This window comes from Periplaneta americana, chromosome 13 (genome assembly GCF_040183065.1).
Source record: "Periplaneta americana isolate PAMFEO1 chromosome 13, P.americana_PAMFEO1_priV1, whole genome shotgun sequence".
Classification (NCBI taxonomy): domain Eukaryota; kingdom Metazoa; phylum Arthropoda; class Insecta; order Blattodea; family Blattidae; genus Periplaneta; species Periplaneta americana.
Window position 1 is genome coordinate 42,124,222 of NC_091129.1, and position 20,517 is coordinate 42,144,738.

The following is a 20,517-nucleotide window of genomic DNA, read 5'->3' on the forward strand; positions in this document are numbered from 1 at the left end:
TTAAGCAGTGTATAGTTCTTAGAATAGTAACAGAACTAACTTCAGATCAAAAATGAACAAATATTTTAAATATCTTAATATCAAATCTTTTACCTAATATAAAATAATATCTTGTTCAGTAACTAACAGAAACCATTCTTTCATCATCATCATCATCATCATCATCATCATCGTCCTTGCAGGTATTAGGCCTAGTGGCCTGTTATGGTCTCTGTCCATCTTTTCAGGGGCGTCCCAAAGATCGTCTTCCATGTGGTATATAGCGGAGAATTTGTCTTGGGAGTCTGGAACAGAGTCCCAAAGCCGGTTCAAAGGCTATAAGGTGGCAACCCCACCACTGAACTTACTACTCCTCGGCTAGCAACCGATTAGTAGGACATTTATATGTTTTCAAGTCTCTGAACCATTCTTTCAGTAACAATTATCTTAGTAGATTGCCCTTAAGGCGAAGATATTTGAGCTTTAATTTCTTTAATAATAGATAAGAAAAAAATTAAGGCTTTGTTTTGAATGATGTAACAGACATGACATGGAGTAACAGATCTGACAGGTAACAGACATGACAAAGCAAACATAAGCATGTGCGAACCTAAAGTTTTTTTTTTTTTTTTTTTTTTTTGCTTAAAAATCTCCAAAATAGCAACTTAGCTACTGCACATGTGTACTATTATGTCCTCTTGATCTTGACTTTATATCTTGTTATTTGTGGAAAACACAACACAAACAGGTCTGACATAGTAAAAATGCATGCTTAGACTAAAACACAAAGCAAGAGTATGACACACAAACTCGCCAAATCAAAATGGGTGAACATAGCAGTACAATCAAGATGGTTTTTTGTGCATCATCTTGGCTTGTGCTGACATCTGTGGGATTTCTTTTTCAACTGTGTACCCATAGGAACAGAATGGTGTATCAGAGCTGACTGATTTACTGGACTAGAGTAATTATGCAATCATATTATAAGGAAATATAAAGTCAGACACAAATGAAGTATTGATAATATCAACTGTTTCTTTAATTTGTTTTTCTCAATTACATTATTAAACAGTGCTTTATCTGTACATAATCGTGCTCCATTTTAAATTACTTAACTAGTGTGGACACGGCATTTTAGCTGTTACTATGAGAATTTTATTTTATTCTCGTGAAATATTTCACATCAAGGAAATACTTCTTGTGACGTTTACTACATTAGTATTGAAACTACTCTCTGTTAGGAATTTATAACTCTATCGTTACCGGTATAAATGCAATAATTGGAAGGGTATGAATTGATGGACCTCATTTGTTATACAAATTCTGCAAATGACACTTCTACAACAGGGAGCTTCTACCTGAAAGCCAGATTTAAATAATATATTCGTTACTTCAGATTTGTCTTCCTCAGTCATTTGTTTAATAATGTTGAATGTTAAAGTTACCGTATTCCTCTTTCGATGCCAACTAGTATGCCACTAGCTCCTTGCTTGCTTTGGGATATAAAGGGAAGAAACATTAAAAAAAGATTAATACAAAACAAAATTATTTCACACATAACAATAAATATTATACACAAACTGAAGGATGGCCAATGGGTTCACCTATATCAAGTATATTAGCTGAAATCTTTATTCACAACATAGAACAAACACACATACTAAACACTGACAACAAACACGCGGAGAAAATAATGTACTGGCGTCGATATGTAGATGACATAATAGTTCTATATAATGGGAACAAAAGATAAATAGAAAACCTACATCAACAACTCAACAAAATACATCCCAAATTAATGTATACAATAGAAACAGAACATAACCAAGCTATAAATTTCTTAGACATCACCATAACCAAAACAAATAATACACATGAATTCAAAATATACAGGAAGCTCACCACAACTACAACACACATAAACAATTCATCAAACCATCCCCTACAACATAAACATGCAGCTTTCCGTACAATGACACACAGATTAATTAACATACCAATGTACAATGACAACTATACTGAAGAAATGAACACAATAAAATATATAGCACAAGACAATGGATATAACCCTAATATGATAGACACACTAATAAAAAAGGCAAAACAGAAACAGAGCAAACAAACACAAACACCGCATGAGAATAAATAAATAACATTAACATATCACAATACCAATACTTACAAAATTGCAACTTCATTCAGAAAACTAAAATACAAGATAGCATACAAAACAAATAACACAACGCAGAAATACCTAAATAATCACGTCAAATATTCAAATAACTATAATTCAACTGGGGTTTACAAACTAAAATGCAATAGTTGCCCACATTTTTACATAGGACAGACAGGAAGAACCTTTCAAACAAGATATAAAGAACACATTAAAGATATAACCAAACCATACATCACATCAAATTACGCAGAACTTATTATCAACAATAATCATGACTACAATAATATAGAAACAGATCTGGAAATTCTACACATCACACCAAAAAGTCCACAGTTAAAAATCTTAGAACAATATGAAATATACAAACATACAATAACACCCCACAACATATACTTAATACACAATTACAGTTCAATACCCACACATTATTCGACATCATGATACATAGCACACAAACAAACACCCCCACCCCTACAACTGACGAATGCAAATGGCAGTATGCAAGATCAACAGGAACATCAGTAGTTCATTGGATACTGAAGATGAAGCAGAACCAGCACCGAAACGGGCCGTCTGTCTAAGGTACATAACCTTTTTAAAAAATTTTAACACTTTTAACGTGTCTTTAAACAATTTTAAGTTTTTTAAACAAAGTCTTAACATGAACCAGAATCAATGACATTAAAAGTAGCTCGTGATTCAGCCAGAAAACAAGCAGAAGAGAACAGTAATAGAGACAATTTTATAGACTGGAAGCTTGTAAAGTGACCAAATTTAAGAAAGAAGTACTCTCAGCCAATAGGCAAAGTTTTAACAATTTCATCTCTAAAATGGTCTATAGAAAAGATGGTATAAAAGCTTACCAGAATTTATATCTAATATCACAAAGAGTAATCCACCAAGTAACTCACTTATAATTTACAAAAATACACAACTAACAGACCCCCAGGTTATTGCAAATGCCTTACATATACATACAATAATACATAGAATCACAACAACTCACAAAAAGTTAGAAAAAAGCATGAAAAAAATATGAAGGTGAACAAAAGAAGTGTGTTACATGAAACACAAGAGAAGTGTTTGTTGCTAGTTTCACAATCCATGAACTAGATGCAGCTATTGGGACTCTTACATCCAATGAAGTCCCTGGTCCAGATTTAATTCATTCAGAATTTATCAAGAACCTTGGAGACAAGTCTAAAAAACCATACTGAACAATTTACAGTACCGGTACCTGCTAACTGAAAAAGAAAAACATTACCAGTATTATACCCATTTTGAAGAAAGGTAAAATTTCATCTAATATTAATAACTACAGACCTATTTCTCTGACAAGCCAGATATGGAAAATATGGAAAGAATGATTGCTGCACGTCTCAATTGGTTCCTTGAATCCTACAACTTTTTTTAAAAACAGCAATCTAGCTTTATACAATACCACTCACCCAGTGGTGATATTCAAAAAGTTTAACAATCAATTCTCATGTATGTTAAACATATACAGTATATGTCCATGGTAATTGCAAATATTACCTAGAAATATTTTAACAACCAGTTCGTCAATACTGGTGCGAATCGGCCGAACATCAGCACTGCACCCACCTAACGAACAAGTTGATTATTTCAGTCAGAGTATTAAAGAAGCCATGAACAAAAAAGAACATACTCCAGTTGTTCATATTTCAAAAAAATTTCTTGAGTTGTCAGATTTCTGTCATCACTTACTTTTTAGTTTCACAAAAATTAGACTTCAACAAAAAATTTGATAACACAATCTCAAGGGTAAAAATGGAACTCTCTGCATCATAATCCACAGTTAATTCCCAATTTACCGCGCAAATCGTCTGTAATTGCATTTAGATTGGCAACAGGTCATGACTGTTTGGCCAAGCACCTGCATAGAATTGGACTATGTCAATCCCCTAACTGCTCATTGTGCAATTCAAATCAAGAAATGGGTTCTGAACACCTCAAAATCTGTGCTTCAGTGGCTGACCATGACAATATCTTTGAAAAATATTGGACTGCAAGAGGTTAAATGACTTTATTGTCAAACACCTGGCATGAGAAAACAACAACAACTTACTTACAAATGGCTTTTAAGGAACCCGGAGGTTTATTGCCACCCTCACATAAGCCCACCATCGGTCCCTATCCTGAACAAGATTAATCCAGTCTCTGCCATCATATCCCACCTCCCTCAAATCCATTTTTATATTATCCTCCCATCTACGTCTCGGTCTCCCCAAAGATATTTCTCTCTCCAGCCTCCCAACTAACACTCTATATGCATTTCTAGGTTCGCTCATACGTGCTACATGCCCTGCTCATCTCAAACGTCTGATTTAATATTCCTAATTATGTCACATTATCAATATTCCCTTCAGGTAAAAGTAAATTATGATTACATTAGTAATTCAAATTATTATAATCAATAATATTCATAATAATACATGCACACACTTATAAATGCTGTCACTGAATATCTATACATAAAACTTCCCTACAGGAACACAAAGAGATTCACTGCAAGCACCTATTGGCGAACAAACGATTGACAGAGAGAAATGTTTTGCAAGTGAACTTTATGCCTGACCAGGAACCAGTACCTGCGTTTTAAATCTCAACAGTTGCGAGATTGTCAAATCTTTTGCGAGAGTTGTACCAGTAAACTTTTTGTTTTGTTTTTTGTTTTTTTAATTTTCTCATGTATCCCTTAATGAATTTATTCTTTTTAGCCTCATTTTTTATATTACAGAGAATGGATTTTGCTTCTGCATTGGACTGACACCATACTTCAATTCCATTGGTATTATATATGCTTCTTTGTCTCATATGGTTCTTTGCTTCAGTAAAGTCTCATTTTACAAACCTATGGATCAACAATTGGCTCTCTTCTGACAAAGGAAAAATTTTAGTCTGTACAAAAGAAACCAAATGACCTGGAAATGTACAAAAACTTGCCCAGACATGTTCAAACATTTTTCACAAGAGCCAGAACAGGTCACATTGTCACTCAATTATACCTACACCGATTTCACATTTCTGATAATCCTACTTGTCTGTGGTGTAATAATCATGATGAAGATCTGGAACACATTCTTCTATACTGTCCATCCATAAACCACAAAAGAAGTAAATTAAAATCATCAGTACCAGTTGCAGAAGATACAGCCCTGCAGTATATACTGACTATACCCCAACTCTGGCTACTAGCAACAGGCATCTATAATGAACACCGATCAAAATACCCCTCATTTCTTGTGAAAAACAGCTGAATATACTACAGTGGACTATAGTGGACTTTATGTTGTCAGCAAACAGTTGGATACATTAAGAAGATTGATTGATGTATCCCTTAATGAAATCAGTTGAAAATTTGCAAGGTTTTTATTCACATCTTCATTCACAAGAACCACTACTTGAGATAAAAATTTTTTCTGCCATATCTTAAAATTTCGAAATTTTTGGAATCTTTTTTTCTACAACCAAACACCATTTCCCTCTTAGCTCCCACAATTTAAAAATATTTATAAACTCTTTTGTCCATCTTGTTCCAGTAGGTTGTGGCAGCAGTGTGAATTAATATCATCAAATTATTTGTAGTGTTAGTAGTAATTTTTTAATTTTTTTAATTTTCCTGAAAATTTTCTTTCAAATATATATTTTTTTATTTCTTCTATTAGTAATAAGAGAAAGATATTAATTCACATTGTGGATCATGATATATATATTATCCACGCAAAATTTCATGCAGTTATCTTTAATAGTTTCTTTATTATGAGGGAAATGGTTTGAAAATTAAAAAAAATTGTAACTTTCAGAAAACAAGTGACAAACTTACAGACAGGCGGTGTTGACTAGAACTCTCTTGGTGCATATTTTGGGCCAAAGCTCGGAAACTAATTTAGGAATTTATCAAATTCTTTCACAGACAAAAAGAGAAAATTCTATACTCCAGATTTCGGATAAAATAAAATATATCTGTTTTTTGTATCAGTTAAGCTGGAAGTTCACCATAAAATAATTTTAAGTTACTTTTGTAATATTAGGAGAATCAGTATGAGCATTAAAAATATATGGACTAGAATAGAATTTCAGCAGTATAACAAGTTGATAATGAATGTATTCGGGGTTTCAACCAAAAATATATGATAATCCTGCATAACATGGTAATCCTACATAACATGATAATCCAGTAGTCATGACTGCTGTCCAGCAATGGAGGAAAACATATTGGGGTTTGAGTTCGATGTTTTGTGATCTGTCACTGGTATGTTTACAAAAATTTCCTCTGTTAGTATATGTTGTAGATAGAATAATATTATTTTAGTGTATTTGATCGTTTGTAAGTAGTATAAAGAAATGTATAGGCCTACAGAGAGTTCCCATGCAGACCAGTCCCACTCCAACCTCCAACAAATCTGTTATAGGATGGCAAGCATTCAGGTGTACTGACAAGTCTGTGCATACTTCTCTATACTGACAAGTCCCACTCCACTCCTTACCGCTTGGCTTCCTCAGGACAGGTGCTCTGCACTACTGTCATTAAGCCGTTGAAACATTACTACCTGGGACTGCTGTATAAGAACTCTAAGTTATATAGTATAGGAAAATAAGTGAACACAGCCTACCAGTAGGCCTATAATACACGTTGGTTCAGCGAAGATAAAATATATTATGTTAGTAGGGTAAATAATTATAAAATTAGATGGTAAGATTGAAAAATTCCAATAACAAGGGCAAAAACCCTTTAAACAGAGTAATAAATCTAGGGTTTTGATTTAAAAAATGGTGAAAACCTAACCTAAAAAATAGTGAAGAATGGGTTTAAACTGAAAATATGGAAATATTATAACAAAGAACTTCACCTGTGGTAGAATCTGTTCCATCTACAACAAGTGCTAGTCATAAAAATCCCAATTATAGAGCTTTCGAGATTATTAGGTTGTCGTTGTTTTCTAATGCCAGGCGTTTGACAATAAAGTCATTTGACCTCTTGCACTCCAATATTTTTCAAAGATAGTATCATGGCACAGATTTTGAGGTGTTCCGAATCCATTTCTTGGTTTGAGTTGCACAATGGGTAGTTATGGGACTGATATATTCCAATTCTATGCAGGTGTTTGGCCAAACAATTATGGTCTGTTGCCAATCTAAATGCAGCTACAGACGATTTTCGTAGTAAATCGGGAATTAACTATGGATTATGATTCCGAGAGTTCCATTTTTTCCCTTGAGATTGTGTTATCATTACAGATCCAGGCATAATTCAAACAGATCTTGACTGTGCAAAGCAATGTTGTGTTTTAATTGTGGTAAGGGAACTATAAAGACAAAAATAACTGATAATATCAGGCTTTGCCTTTAAAATATTAGTAATCTGTCAAAGTTCTGGCACCTCATTGTTGCATTTTTCACCATTGAACCGAAAAATGTGTGAATAATTGTTTTTTAACATAATTCTTTTTTTAAATTCTGCTTAGACCATGAAAGTTTTAGATGGACGAAAAGGAAGGTTAAAAACGACAAAATTCTTTTGCACTGAACAGTAACCATCTCCTCATCTGCTATAGAATATTCTACACAGAGTTCCACCACTTTTTTCTCCAGAAGAATGTAATACCTGTATGAAAGAAATTGCACCCAGTCCTTTGTGTGTGCACCAATGTAAGTACCAGGGTCCTATTTGAAGTTAATTGTAAACGCATTTTAAATATGGGTCGAGGACATGCAGACAAGGAAATATTTTCTGTTGCTACAGGCATATCAAGCTTGTCTTCTAGTGCTTATAGCAGCCATATAGCCTAGGTAAGTAAAATATAGTACCGATATCAGAAGAAAAAAATTCGATTTCAGCAATGAAGTGAAACTCATGCTGCAGTTTGACAGGCACATTCTCAATCAGATATTAAAAAATGATGATATTGTGTTGGTATTGGCATTGCTGTTGTTGTTGTTATCCAATGCTCCTTAGCAATGAAGCCATCAGCTGTCTTGCAGTCCAGTATTTGCGTACCGGTAATGTTATGAATGTTCAGGAGAAACTTGCAGTTAACTAGATGGTTTCTGTCCATGGCTTCATTCCTTCCACAAAAACACAATTTCGTGATTGAATAGTGCCAATCTTATAGTGTTTCGCCACGCAGTCATGTCCAGTTAGGAGACGAAAAGCTGCTACATTAGAATTCCTTAACTTAGGATTATCTGGTATGAGATTGGGATTGAGTAGAAATTGCTACCATGCACGATCTTTAGATAATACCTTCACTGTAAATGAAAGGTTGGGTTGTAATATGTTGCTGTAGTTGGGAATAATCTTTCTTAGCAAGCTGGTCTGCTGATTCATTGCCTTCAATTCCACAGTGAGCTGGAATCCATTGTAAAACTATTTTCTTATTAAGATTTTGGAGCTGTTTCATCATGTAACTACATTGATACCAGTATGCTTTGAAAATTCGAAGTGAATCATTATTGACTATTGCCTGGATAGCTGCTTTGGACTCAGTAAAAATAACAGCACTGGAGAATGTTTTGATTGTTCGAACTAAGTTGTTAAGAACAGTGTCTGTGATTCCCATATATTCATCAAAGCTTGTAGTACCCTTCTCAACTGCTTTATAAAATGAAAAAAGTTACCGATACTTATGCCTCCCGCTCCTGCATTATCATGACTGTCCAGCAAATAGCCATCAGTGTACATTTAGTCTGAAGCCAGGTTTCAGAAGAATATTTATTATGAATTGTTTCTATTGCTAGTTGTTTTGCTTCTACTGAAATTAATATCTCCTTTCTTAAGTTCTTCATAAGGCTGATTTGTATGCATGTATTTATTCACACTGCAAATGGGTATATACCCGGTGGCAGTGGTAACTAATTACAGTTAATAATGACAATTAATAAAACACAACTAATAAAAAACAATAATAATAATAATAATAATAATAATAATAATAATAATATTAATAATAACAAGGAGCATCCTAAATTAAATGAAGTGTGGTCACTTAAAATAATAATTAAAGTAAATCTAATTTGTATCTTAACCCTAAGTTCGAACTAAGACCCACGAGTGTGACAGGTTCATACCTGTACCTTTCGGCACTACACTTATTTCACTGTCAACGCACTCACTGCACTGATTCTACCTGATTTCACTAACACTTCTAACCATTTCACTGTTCAAATACTTTGCACAACTACTTCACTGACACCAACACACTTCACTTACACAATAGATTTCACTGACACTACACACTTCACTGACACAACACACTTCCTCACTGATAGAACACTTCAAATAACAAGATATCAATTACACCCTTTAAATAGTTGTGTATAATATACTACCGTCTATTAGTAAAGTCCTTAAGCCTATTTTTAAATACATTTTTTGTTATTGGTAAAGTCTTTAGTAAGTCTGCAGGTAAAGCATTCCAATCCCTGATAGTACGATTGAGAAAAGAAAACTTTCCAGTGTCCGTCCTCTGTCTTCTTTCCCTCAATTTATATGAGTGATGGTTCCTTGAAGAGTAATTTGACGGCTGCAATCTGTTTTTTATTTCGCTCCAGGCAGGCTCACCTCTGTGTGTTTTGAACATTGCGCATAATCGAATTCGCGTTCTCCGGTCCGTGAGTGTGTCCCATTTTAATAGTGAATTATTACGACAACACTTGAGAGCCCGTTTTTGAATCTTTTCCAGCGTCTTTATTGATTTCAGAGTTGATATTAACAAATTCTATTGGATTCCTTTTTATTTTAAACTTTTCTGTATGATTGGGAAAGTTGAGGTGATTTTTAACTTTTTGCACTTTTTGAATGAACCCTTCCTATGTAAGTAATTTTGGTGGTAAAGCATTGTACTTTCTCCAATAGTATGTATTTGATAGTCTGATTAATTTTGCATGTTGGATTACCAGTACTGTTTGTTATTCAAAATCTTGTACCAGAGATCTCTGATGAGCAAAGCTCGGAACTTGGGGACTTGTGTCTGCACGTGACTAAGCAACAGGACTTCAATGTCAACAAACTCCCGCTTCCAGCACGGAGGTACTGCCAGAACTGCTAGAAAAGTGGTTTCTGGCTGGAACAACATATTGAAAGTATTATGGTAGGTACGTAATTTTATAGCATATATATATATATATATATATATATATATATATATATATATATATATAATAAAAATAAACATGAGCAATATATCAAATTTACTGTTCTGCTCTGTACATTTTATTACACTGTATGTCTACTTACTACATTCGAAGATTTTCGAACCCATAACTTTTTCACCTGTTAGTTACCGGTAAACATGATTTGAAACGAGAAACACTTATTTTCACGTCACATGAAGTGATGGGAGCGAACTTAAAATATTGAATGATTTCACTATCACTGTTTTCCGTTCGATTTTCAGGAGTTGCTAGCTATCTGAGAAAGATAAGTTAGTATATCCTAAATTTTTCTCGAAAATAGTTTTCAATTTGTGTATCACTACTAAGGCAAGTCCTCTATGACTTGATCCATGGCTATGGTCAAATTTTCCATCAATTTAAAGGAGTGCAATGTCTTTCAATGAATTCCCGTTTTCAACCTCTAGTTTGTGTGTGACACAACTTACAAATTATAAACTCTCCATTCGAAGAAAATAATGCATCTCCTTCGAATTCCTCCACTAAATTCTGTACTGTAGGCTACCTAAAATTATAAAATACGTGTTATTCGAATGGGTATTATAGAAGTTTGAAAATACATTTTTTCAATTTCTCAAAGAGACCATTTATCTGTAATTCTCTTAATATCATTGGCTTCGACATGACACAGTTTCGTTGTTCTTCTTCCTGCCATTCGATGTGACCACTTTCTTAGTACACACCACTGTCCCTGAGCACTTGCAGTGTGAGCTTTGTGTATGTTGTACCTGTAACCTTACTCATGCGCATGACACACAAGTCCCCAAGTTCCGAGTTTTGCTGATGAGTAGGGCTAGGATTTTGATAACCTATAAATCATGAAAAAATGTCCTAAAAACTATGCATTTATGAATAAAAATCTTTCAAAAATGCCCTTAAAATGCCCTAAAAATTGATCTTACATAATTGGCTTGGTAGGAATATTAATATTTAGACTAGTACCAACATTCTAGTTTATTTAATTTTACATAATTTTTCTAAGTACAACACTTTAATTAATTATTTTACCTGATGTACTTCCATGTAGTCCAACACAAGGCCGCTCTTATCCGGAACTAGTAGGTACCGGTATAGAGGAGTCTATATTGAAGGGTGTTTTGATCTATTGCGTGGGGGTGTACTACATTAAAATGGCAATATTTGTGTAGAAAAACGATTAAAATAATATATAAAATAATGGGTATTAAATTGAAAAATATATAGAGAAAATCTCAAAGGAAATAAATACTATTTTACATTAATAATGGTGATTTATGACCAAAATTAAATGAAAATGCCCCAAAAATGACCGAATAAAACAAAAAAATTCTCTTATGAGTTTTAGCAGGTAAAAAATGCAAAAAAATGCTCTAACAAATATGTTTTAAAACATTCCGTTTATCACATAACATATAAATACTAAAGCAGGAATGTTTCTGTCTTACTAGAAAAAAGATGCAATTTCATCAAAATGATGAGTAAAATGACATTGTAGACACTCCACTGCACTTGTATGATGCGAAGACATTTATCATTGTATTTTATAGGTACTTGTAGTTTTAGATATCTTGACTAGGTTAATAATTTGATTTTAAAATTCTTTCAAAATATCCTACTGTAGTTTCTGTTCCTAATATGAACAGATATGAACCAAAGAAGAATTTAAAACTTGGTATGTAGACCACAAATCAAGTGGCAAATATGAAAAACTGTGTTGATATAGGGGACACTCGACTAATTCCGCAGTAGTTTGCATTAAAGTTTATTTTCACTCTATCCCAGTGTGAATTATTTTAGTTTTGAATATGGGTCGACAAATGGTATATCGATGGGCTAGTTCTAATACCATGTGTGTGATTTTTCCAAAATTTTCAGGAGAGACTTAAAACTGTTTATTATTTATACAGTTTATCTATTTGAATATCTGAAAAACATAATAATCAGTAAGAATACTACATTCTTACTGACTGTTGTGCTTTTCAAGTGTTCATATACCATATGGCCCTGAATATAAGCCTCACTTTTTAGCCAATTTTCAACTGCAAAAAATCAGTGTGTGGCTTATATTCGCTACCTACACTTTTACATACCATGTGCTGTTTAAAAATTACGGTATGACGCAACAATGCGAACTTCTACCTGGCGTTAAAATTGTGTTTAATTATTGTTTCGTAAGCTTATATATATCAGCTCAGTTTCAGTAAAAAGTTGGATCCTGGTAAGAAAGCCAATATGAATGATCATTTAGAGCGAAAAGCATCATCATGCCAAGGAATTCGGCGTAGCTACGATGCAAGTTCAAACTTGCAGTTGTGCTTTATGCCAAAATCACAACCAACAGAGAGACTGGAAGAAAGTATGGATTGGACGAATGGAAAAAAGAAGTTTCAACGAGAAAATCGCTCAGCGGATCAAAATGTGGCAAATATCCGGAACTTGAAACTAGAATTCTTTCCTCCGTGCAAAATAAGAGGAAAGATGGGATGTTTATCACACGAGAAATAATCCAACTGAAGAAAATAGTGAGAATGAGAGTGACGAAGTGAATACTGGCAGTGACGACAGTGAATAAGACAATAATGGTAATGTGTATCAGTTGCGAGTGTGCTGTACCATTTGTTAGGAAAAATTTTTACATGTAAGTACAAGAAAATAAATGTTTTTTCCCTTAATCCGAGTGCAGCTTATATTCATGCATAAACCTTTTTTTTTTTCCTTTTTCCCCCTCGAATATTAAGAGTGCTGCTTATAATATGTGGATGACTTATTTTCGGGTCAATATGGTACATAGAATGTATAAATAATAAACAGTTTTAAGTCTCTCCTGAAAATTTTGAAAAAATCATGTGGTATTAGGTCTTGGCCATTGATATCCTCCTAAACCATGTACCAAAACATCGCACTATTAAGCGTGTAAATATAGTGGAAATTTTATAAAACATGTGGAGTTTACACATTTTTCCATGGTGTGCGACATGTATCTAAAAGGTAAGCAATGTACGAAGGCTATTTTCTTCAACCTTTGATACAGCATGAAATGAAAACCAGAGTGACTAGCAAAATAATTTTATTGACAAAAGTTGAGTACACCTTTAAGCTACTTTCCAACATAATTACCATAAAGATTGAAAAATTTGTCATATCAGTGCACCAGCTTTTCAATGCCTTCTGCAAAAAAGTTCTCATCTATCTGCTGAGCCAAGTCTGCACGGTGTCCCAAAGCTCCTCATTGGAGTGAGAGTGCTATTCCTCCAACCACTTCTGAAGAGATCAAACATTTCCTATTAAAATCACTGAAGATGTTTTTAGTTGATGTAGCAGAATGTGGACGGCCATTGTCATGCAGCAAGACATTATCAGAAGACAGCATGCAGTCACAACAGTGGATGGAGGCAGCATTTCACGACATAATACAGAGCTGTAATTCCCAATGTAGGCAGTTTGGCAGAAAAGTGCTGAGATGTAATTCCAGATGTAGACAGTTTCGCAGAAAAGTGCTGAGATGTAATTCTCTATGTAGGCAGTTTGGCAGAAAAGTGCTGAGATGTAATTCCAGATGTAGACAGTTTGGCAGAAAAGTGTGGAGATGTAATTCCAGATGAAGGCAGTTTGGCAGAAAAGTGCGGAGATGTAATTCTCGATGTAGACAGTTTGGCAGAAAAATGCAGAGATGTAATTCCCGATGAAGGCAGTTTGGCAGAAAAGTGCGGAGATGTAATTCTCGATGTAGGCAGTTTGGCAGAAAAGTGTGGAGATGTAACTTCCGATGAAGACAGTTTGGCAGAAAAGTGCGGAGATGTAATTCTCGATGTAGACAGTTTGGCAGAAAAATGCAGAGATGTAATTCCCGGTGTAGGCAGTTTGGCAGAAAAGTGCGGAGATGTAATTCTCTATGTAGGCAGTTTGGCAGAAAAGTGCGGAGATGTAATTCTCGATGTAGACAGTTTGGCAGAAAAATGCAGAGATGTAATTCCCGATGAAGGCAGTTTGGCAGAAAAGTGCGGAGATGTAATTCCCGATGTGGGCAGTTTGGCAGAAAAGTGCTGAGATGTAATTCTCTATGTAGGCAGTTTGGCAGAAAAGTGCTGAGATGTAATTCTCGATGTAGGCAGTTTGGCAGAAAAGTGTGGAGATGTAACTTCCGATGTAGGCAGTTTGGCAGAAAAGTGCTGAGATGTAATTCTCGACGTAGGCAGTTTGGCAGAAAAGTGTGGAGATGTAACTTCCGATGTAGGCAGTTTGGCAGAAAAGTGCTGAGATGTAATTCTCGACGTAGGCAGTTTGGCAGAAAAGCGCAGAGATCTAATTCCCGATGTAGGCAGTTTGGCAGAAAAGTGTTGAGATGTAATTCCCGATGAAGGCAGTTTGGCAGAAAAGTGTGGAGATGTAATTCCCGATGAAGGCAGTTTGGCAGAAAAGTGCGGAGATGTAATTCCCGATGTAGGCAGTTTGGCAGAAAAGTGTGGAGATGTAATTCCAGATGAAGGCAGTTTGGCAGAAAAGTGTGGAGATGTAATTCTCGATGTAGGCAGTTTGGCAGAAAAGTGTGGAGATGTAACTTCCGATGAAGACAGTTTGGCAGAAAAGTGCGGAGATGTAATTCTCGATGTAGACAGTTTGGCAGAAAAATGCAGAGATGTAATTCCCGATGTAGGCAGTTTGGCAGAAAAGTACAGAGATGTAATTCCCGATGTGGGCAGTTTGGCAGAAAAGTGCTGAGATGTAATTCTCTATGTAGGCAGTTTGGCAGAAAAGTGCTGAGATGTAATTCTCGATGTAGGCAGTTTGGCAGAAAAGTGTGGAGATGTAATTTCCGATGTAGGCAGTTTGGCAGAAAAGTGCTGAGATGTAATTCTCGACGTAGGCAGTTTGGCAGAAAAGTGTGGAGATGTAACTTCCGATGTAGGCAGTTTGGCAGAAAAGTGCTGAGATGTAATTCTCGACGTAGGCAGTTTGGCAGAAAAGCGCAGAGATCTAATTCCCGATGTGGGCAGTTTGACAGAAAAGTGTTGAGATGTAATTCCCGATGAAGGCAGTTTGGCAGAAAAGTGTGGAGATGTAATTCCCGATGAAGGCAGTTTGGCAGAAAAGTGCGGAGATGTAATTCCCGATGTAGGCAGTTTGGCAGAAAAGTGTGGAGATGTAATTCCAGATGAAGGCAGTTTGGCAGAAAAGTGCGGAGATGTAATTCCCGATGAAGGCAGTTTGGCAGAAAAGTATGGAGATGTAATTTTGGATGTAGGCAGTTTGGCAGAAAAGTGCTGAGTTGTAATTGCCAATGTAGGCAGTTTGGCAGAAGAGTATGGAGATGTAATTGCTGATGTGGGCAGGTTGGCAGACATAGTGTGAAGATATAATTGCGGATGTAGGCAGTTTAGCAGACATCGTGCAGAGAAGTAATTCCCAATATAGCTAGTTTGACATAATGCGGAGTTGTTAGTGTTGATGACAATGGTAAGAGGAATATATGTAGGCAAAGTTGTGTAAGGATTAGATTTTAATTTTGCTATTAGATGGGAAATGAATATGGACTTTTGAAATAAGTCGAGAATTTATATGACCGAATGTGTTAGAGAGAGAGATGGCCTATTAATTAGGAGAAAGGGAACAGAAATTTAATGGCATAGCACCACGACCATGAAAATTGTCCAGTTCTTTTCTTAATCTGTCGGTCGCATCAGCCTTTTGTGTCAATGCAATCAAATTATCTTCTATGCTACTGTACAATTGCAATTTTTTTCTTAGGTCTTCAACTTCCAACCTTAAATTTTGTACAGTAACTGTTCTTTCTCTTCTAATTCCTTTACAATTCTCTAGTAGTTTTCAACTTCCTTTTTATTTCGTCATATGTCCCACCGAGACACTGTTTAAGACCAATATTTTCACTCAGTAGTTTGTCTCTCTGATCCCTGATGTCTCCCAGTATGTAAAGATTTCCTTCCAAATCAATGATTTTGTTCTTCAGTGCAGCTTCTTCCTGTTTACTGCCACACAACTCCTGTTGTAATTGCTTTTTTTGTTTTGTTAGAACTTGATTTTCTTTCTTCAAGTCATTTACATGTGACTCTAACACTGCCAAGTTTCCAGCCAACCTACCTTCATCTTCTTCAATGAATTTGAAATATTCTTTCAGTGTCCGCAACTCTTGCTTAAGCTGTGCTGATGCTTCATCCGAAGTTCAGATGAACTTCAGTAGCAGCAAATTTATCTTTCATACCTAAGCCTGGTTTAGCTTGCGAAGCCTTCAGATGTACCACTGCTTCTTCCTTCTCTTTCCTTTATCTGTCCTGTAAAATAATTTACGATTAATGTTGAAGAAGTAGTAAAGTTCTAGATTTAGTTTCTTGCTTTCAAGATTATTAATATTGTACAATGAAACAATAGCGCGACATTATACAAGCCTTCAGTCTTATATTCATACCATGTGCTATAGTACACAGAGTGACTTATTCCATCCTATTTCCTTTTGTCTAGTAATAACTTATTATACTGGTAGTGTCAAAATTAGAAATAAATAAAACTGTGTAAGGTGCGTCTCTGTGGAGGCTGAATGGTCAGACCTTCAGACTGTCACACAGGCAGCCCAGGTTCGATTCTCGGTCAGGTCAATGAAAAAATCCATAGTGACACTTGTGGCGGACAAGTTCGCAGTTGGGTTTTTTCCCGGGGCTCTCCTGTTTATCCCCAAATTAGGCATTTACATCATTCCGTCACCATTTCTCCATTTCGTTACCATTCCATAGCATTCCCCAAGCACCGCCTGGCGACATGTGGAGGGTGCTGGCCTAGGGACGAGTGGGGTTGCCTGTTCGAAACCTGGGCACACAGAGAACCTTAGTGTGGTCAACCAGTGTAGTTGGGAATGCGTCAGCTGAGGGTCAGCGCAATAAATCTTAACATTTCGCAGTTCTGGGCAGTGGCGGCCCATCCCTATGTGCTACAGTGCTATAGCACAATGATAATTTTTGCTCAAATAATGTGTTTGTAATACCATAGTATTTGATCTGTCATTTGACAATTTCCCGTGGTTATGTTCATGACGCGTTATAGAGTGTCTAGTCTTCTCTCTTTGGTGCCTCATGGGGTTAGTTGTGCTACTCAAAACTCCACATGAGAATGTAGACTGTTATGCGCAAGTGCGAAGCTGAAATCACTGTTCTGATTGGCTATTTTTAAACGGGAAAGTGCTGTAGTCAGCTTCAGCACTACACAGCTTGGGGATTGCAAAAGTAAAAGCGTTACGAAAGAATGCTTGTTTGTGGAGGAACTCGCAACTATTTACAATGTATTTGGTAATTCAAGTGTCCGACTGTTACAATACATAGTCTGCAACAATTTACAGGATCCATTCTGTGAAGTAACGAACTTGTTAAATATTTTAATTACAACACCAATGACCACTGCTGAGCCAGAAAGATGTTTTTCTTGCTCGAAACGCATAAAAACGTTTTTAAGGAACACTATGTCCCAGGATCGTCTCACTGCTCTTGCAATACTGTCAATAGAAAAGAGTATGATGTCCAAGATGGGGGGTTTAACACCAAATGAGAAGTTCTACAGTACGAAAGAACGTCGTATGGACTTCATATTTCATCACTAGGTGAGATTCAAATTAAGATAAATACATATAAGTGTATACAGTGGCCGATACAGAGATTGTAGCACACTCATTATTTTGACCACCAGCCGCTACTGGTGCTGGGCCATAGTGCTCCTCTTCATCCAATTCAATTCAATTCATGTAAGGTGTGTTATGCTCTGCTGTAAGATTATAACACCTAGAAATTACTGTAAGATCTGTACACAGGCAACTGGTGTAGCTCGACATTGCAAGCCGGACTCGACATCTGAGGCTGTGCTCGGATACGGGTTGTGCTGGTTACCCAATGGAGTCCCCCCCCCACCGAGGTCTTTTTCAGATGTAAGACAAATGTTAGTTAATTCCACGGTGAATCCTCAGACTCATATAACTATTGTGCATCAGGAACATGGAAAATCTTCAAGTTTAAGATACAGAATGCAAGAAATTCTGATGACCAGAACTGGAAAGCCGATGTTCAGCTGTTTAAATCCTTATGTATGTATAAGTTGCATATATAGTCGTGCTCACTCACACATTAATAAACAAACATGGCATTAATAATATAAACCACCATATTACATCACAGACGATGAAAGAGATTACTATCTAATATTAAAAAGAAGAATGAGAATCATAATAATAACAAAAATATGTCAAGAATTTAAATTTAGAACAGACTTCTGTTAATCTACGGCAGTCATGTCAATTGATGCCCATAGGCGCAAGCGCGCGCTTTAGAGCCCAGGAGAGCCTGAGCGCTTTACAGCGGAAAGGAAAAAGACAGCCAAAAGAGGCAGTATAACTTATGCCGCTTGGGCGAACTATATGTAGGGATGGCCAGCACTGATTCAATGGATGTAGGGAAGACAACTTATTAAAACTGTATCCATGTTAATTTTAGATTTGTCTGAGAGTGTAAGTGCATTATAAGAATGTAAGTTTTAATTTTAATGCTCATTTTCACAAGTTTTTTTTTTAATTCTCAACTTTTTTATAGAAAAGTGAAATTTTCAGTTATAGGCCTATTTATTTAATAGCCTTACAGGTACTGAAATAATGTTTCGTAAATCTAATATACTGTAAATATATATTACTGATGATAGTGTATTACAAATTTTGAAAATATTCGCATGGGAAATGTTTGTAAGGAAATGAATTAACAAATCAACTACTGTTATGGTACATCATAAGCAAAAGATATGTGCCTATGTGTTGTAAAAATGTCAGCGCTATAGCTTCAGCAGGTTACGAGAAAATAATTTAATATTCTGAAAATAGGAAGTTGCTCACCAATATCACTTTAAAAGATAATGCGATAAGAGTTTTGTTATGGAATATTAGTTACACTTAAAACATATAATTACAGTACCTAGGTAACTTTGCTTTGTAACTATAATATTGCTTTGATTAGTTCATTGATTACTTTTATAAGGTTAAATATACCATCAATATTAATTCTAACTTATCATGTCATACTCAATCTCTTTTTTTTTTTTTTTGAACGGGGGGATATCACTTTCTCTATGAATGAAGTGTTTCATCCATAGTATAGTACTGTATAGTTGTACTGCCATGGAATTTATGTGAATATTCCTTCTTAACTTTTTATTATGTTATTAACATTTAAAACGTAACTGCAATGTTAAGAAATTGGTGTTAGTACTTTTGTTTTATAGACAATATAGATAATATCAAACAGAAAGAAGCCATATAAAAATAATGACATAAAATTTCACGTTCCGTTTGAAGTTTGTGCACCACTGTTTTCGTAATCCAACAGGCTGCTTAGTTCTCCTTTTATACCTAGCGCTTGATGCCCGCCCACGACGTCAAGGTCAGAAAAATGCTCTGATCTAGGCCTACGGTCTCAACAAAACACAATCTTGTTATAGGATAGACCTATAGGTTATGTCGTTTTGCGTTCCATTCATGATTGCAGCATAAAAGTCAGTGATGAAAATTTTATTTTACTTTCATCCTATGGAACATTCTAGAACTGTACAGATGTAGCTACTGTCACCAGTGTTAGAATAACTACTAGTGGTAGACATTGGCAGATGTCTGCAGAGCACAGCTCTTCACAAGTTTCATCAATCTCTGGCAGATGAATGTCGGCATTGTCGGCTGCTTACCTCGTCATGCTGCTGTGTATATCAGCAGGTGGAGGCATGTGTTTGGCTGGTTTTGATAAACACTCACAGGAGTACGTATCTCAGTTCTTGTTTCACTGTGCTTCAGTGTAGTTTATTTCTTTCATTTGTGTCAAATATTCATTGAAGGAACATATACACATATATCGTACATAAGCAATAAGAAGTCGTGTGGCAAAAAACGAGAAAATCTCATATTATGATAATTGCCCATGCTTTATATTATTCTGGTTCTTGTGAACGGAAAAAAGGTAGACATAAATTTCCGTGTAGAACTACAATCTTAAATTTAATGGGCATAATTAACAAAACAGGTTCTTAGCATAACCATAAAATAAGAAAAAAAAAAAAAAGATTCTGTGTGCTTATTGATGAACAACTTATTGAAATAACATCTGCTTTGAAATGTAATCCTTTAAGGGGTAAGGTACAGCTTACAGCAGTAAAATTTTTGG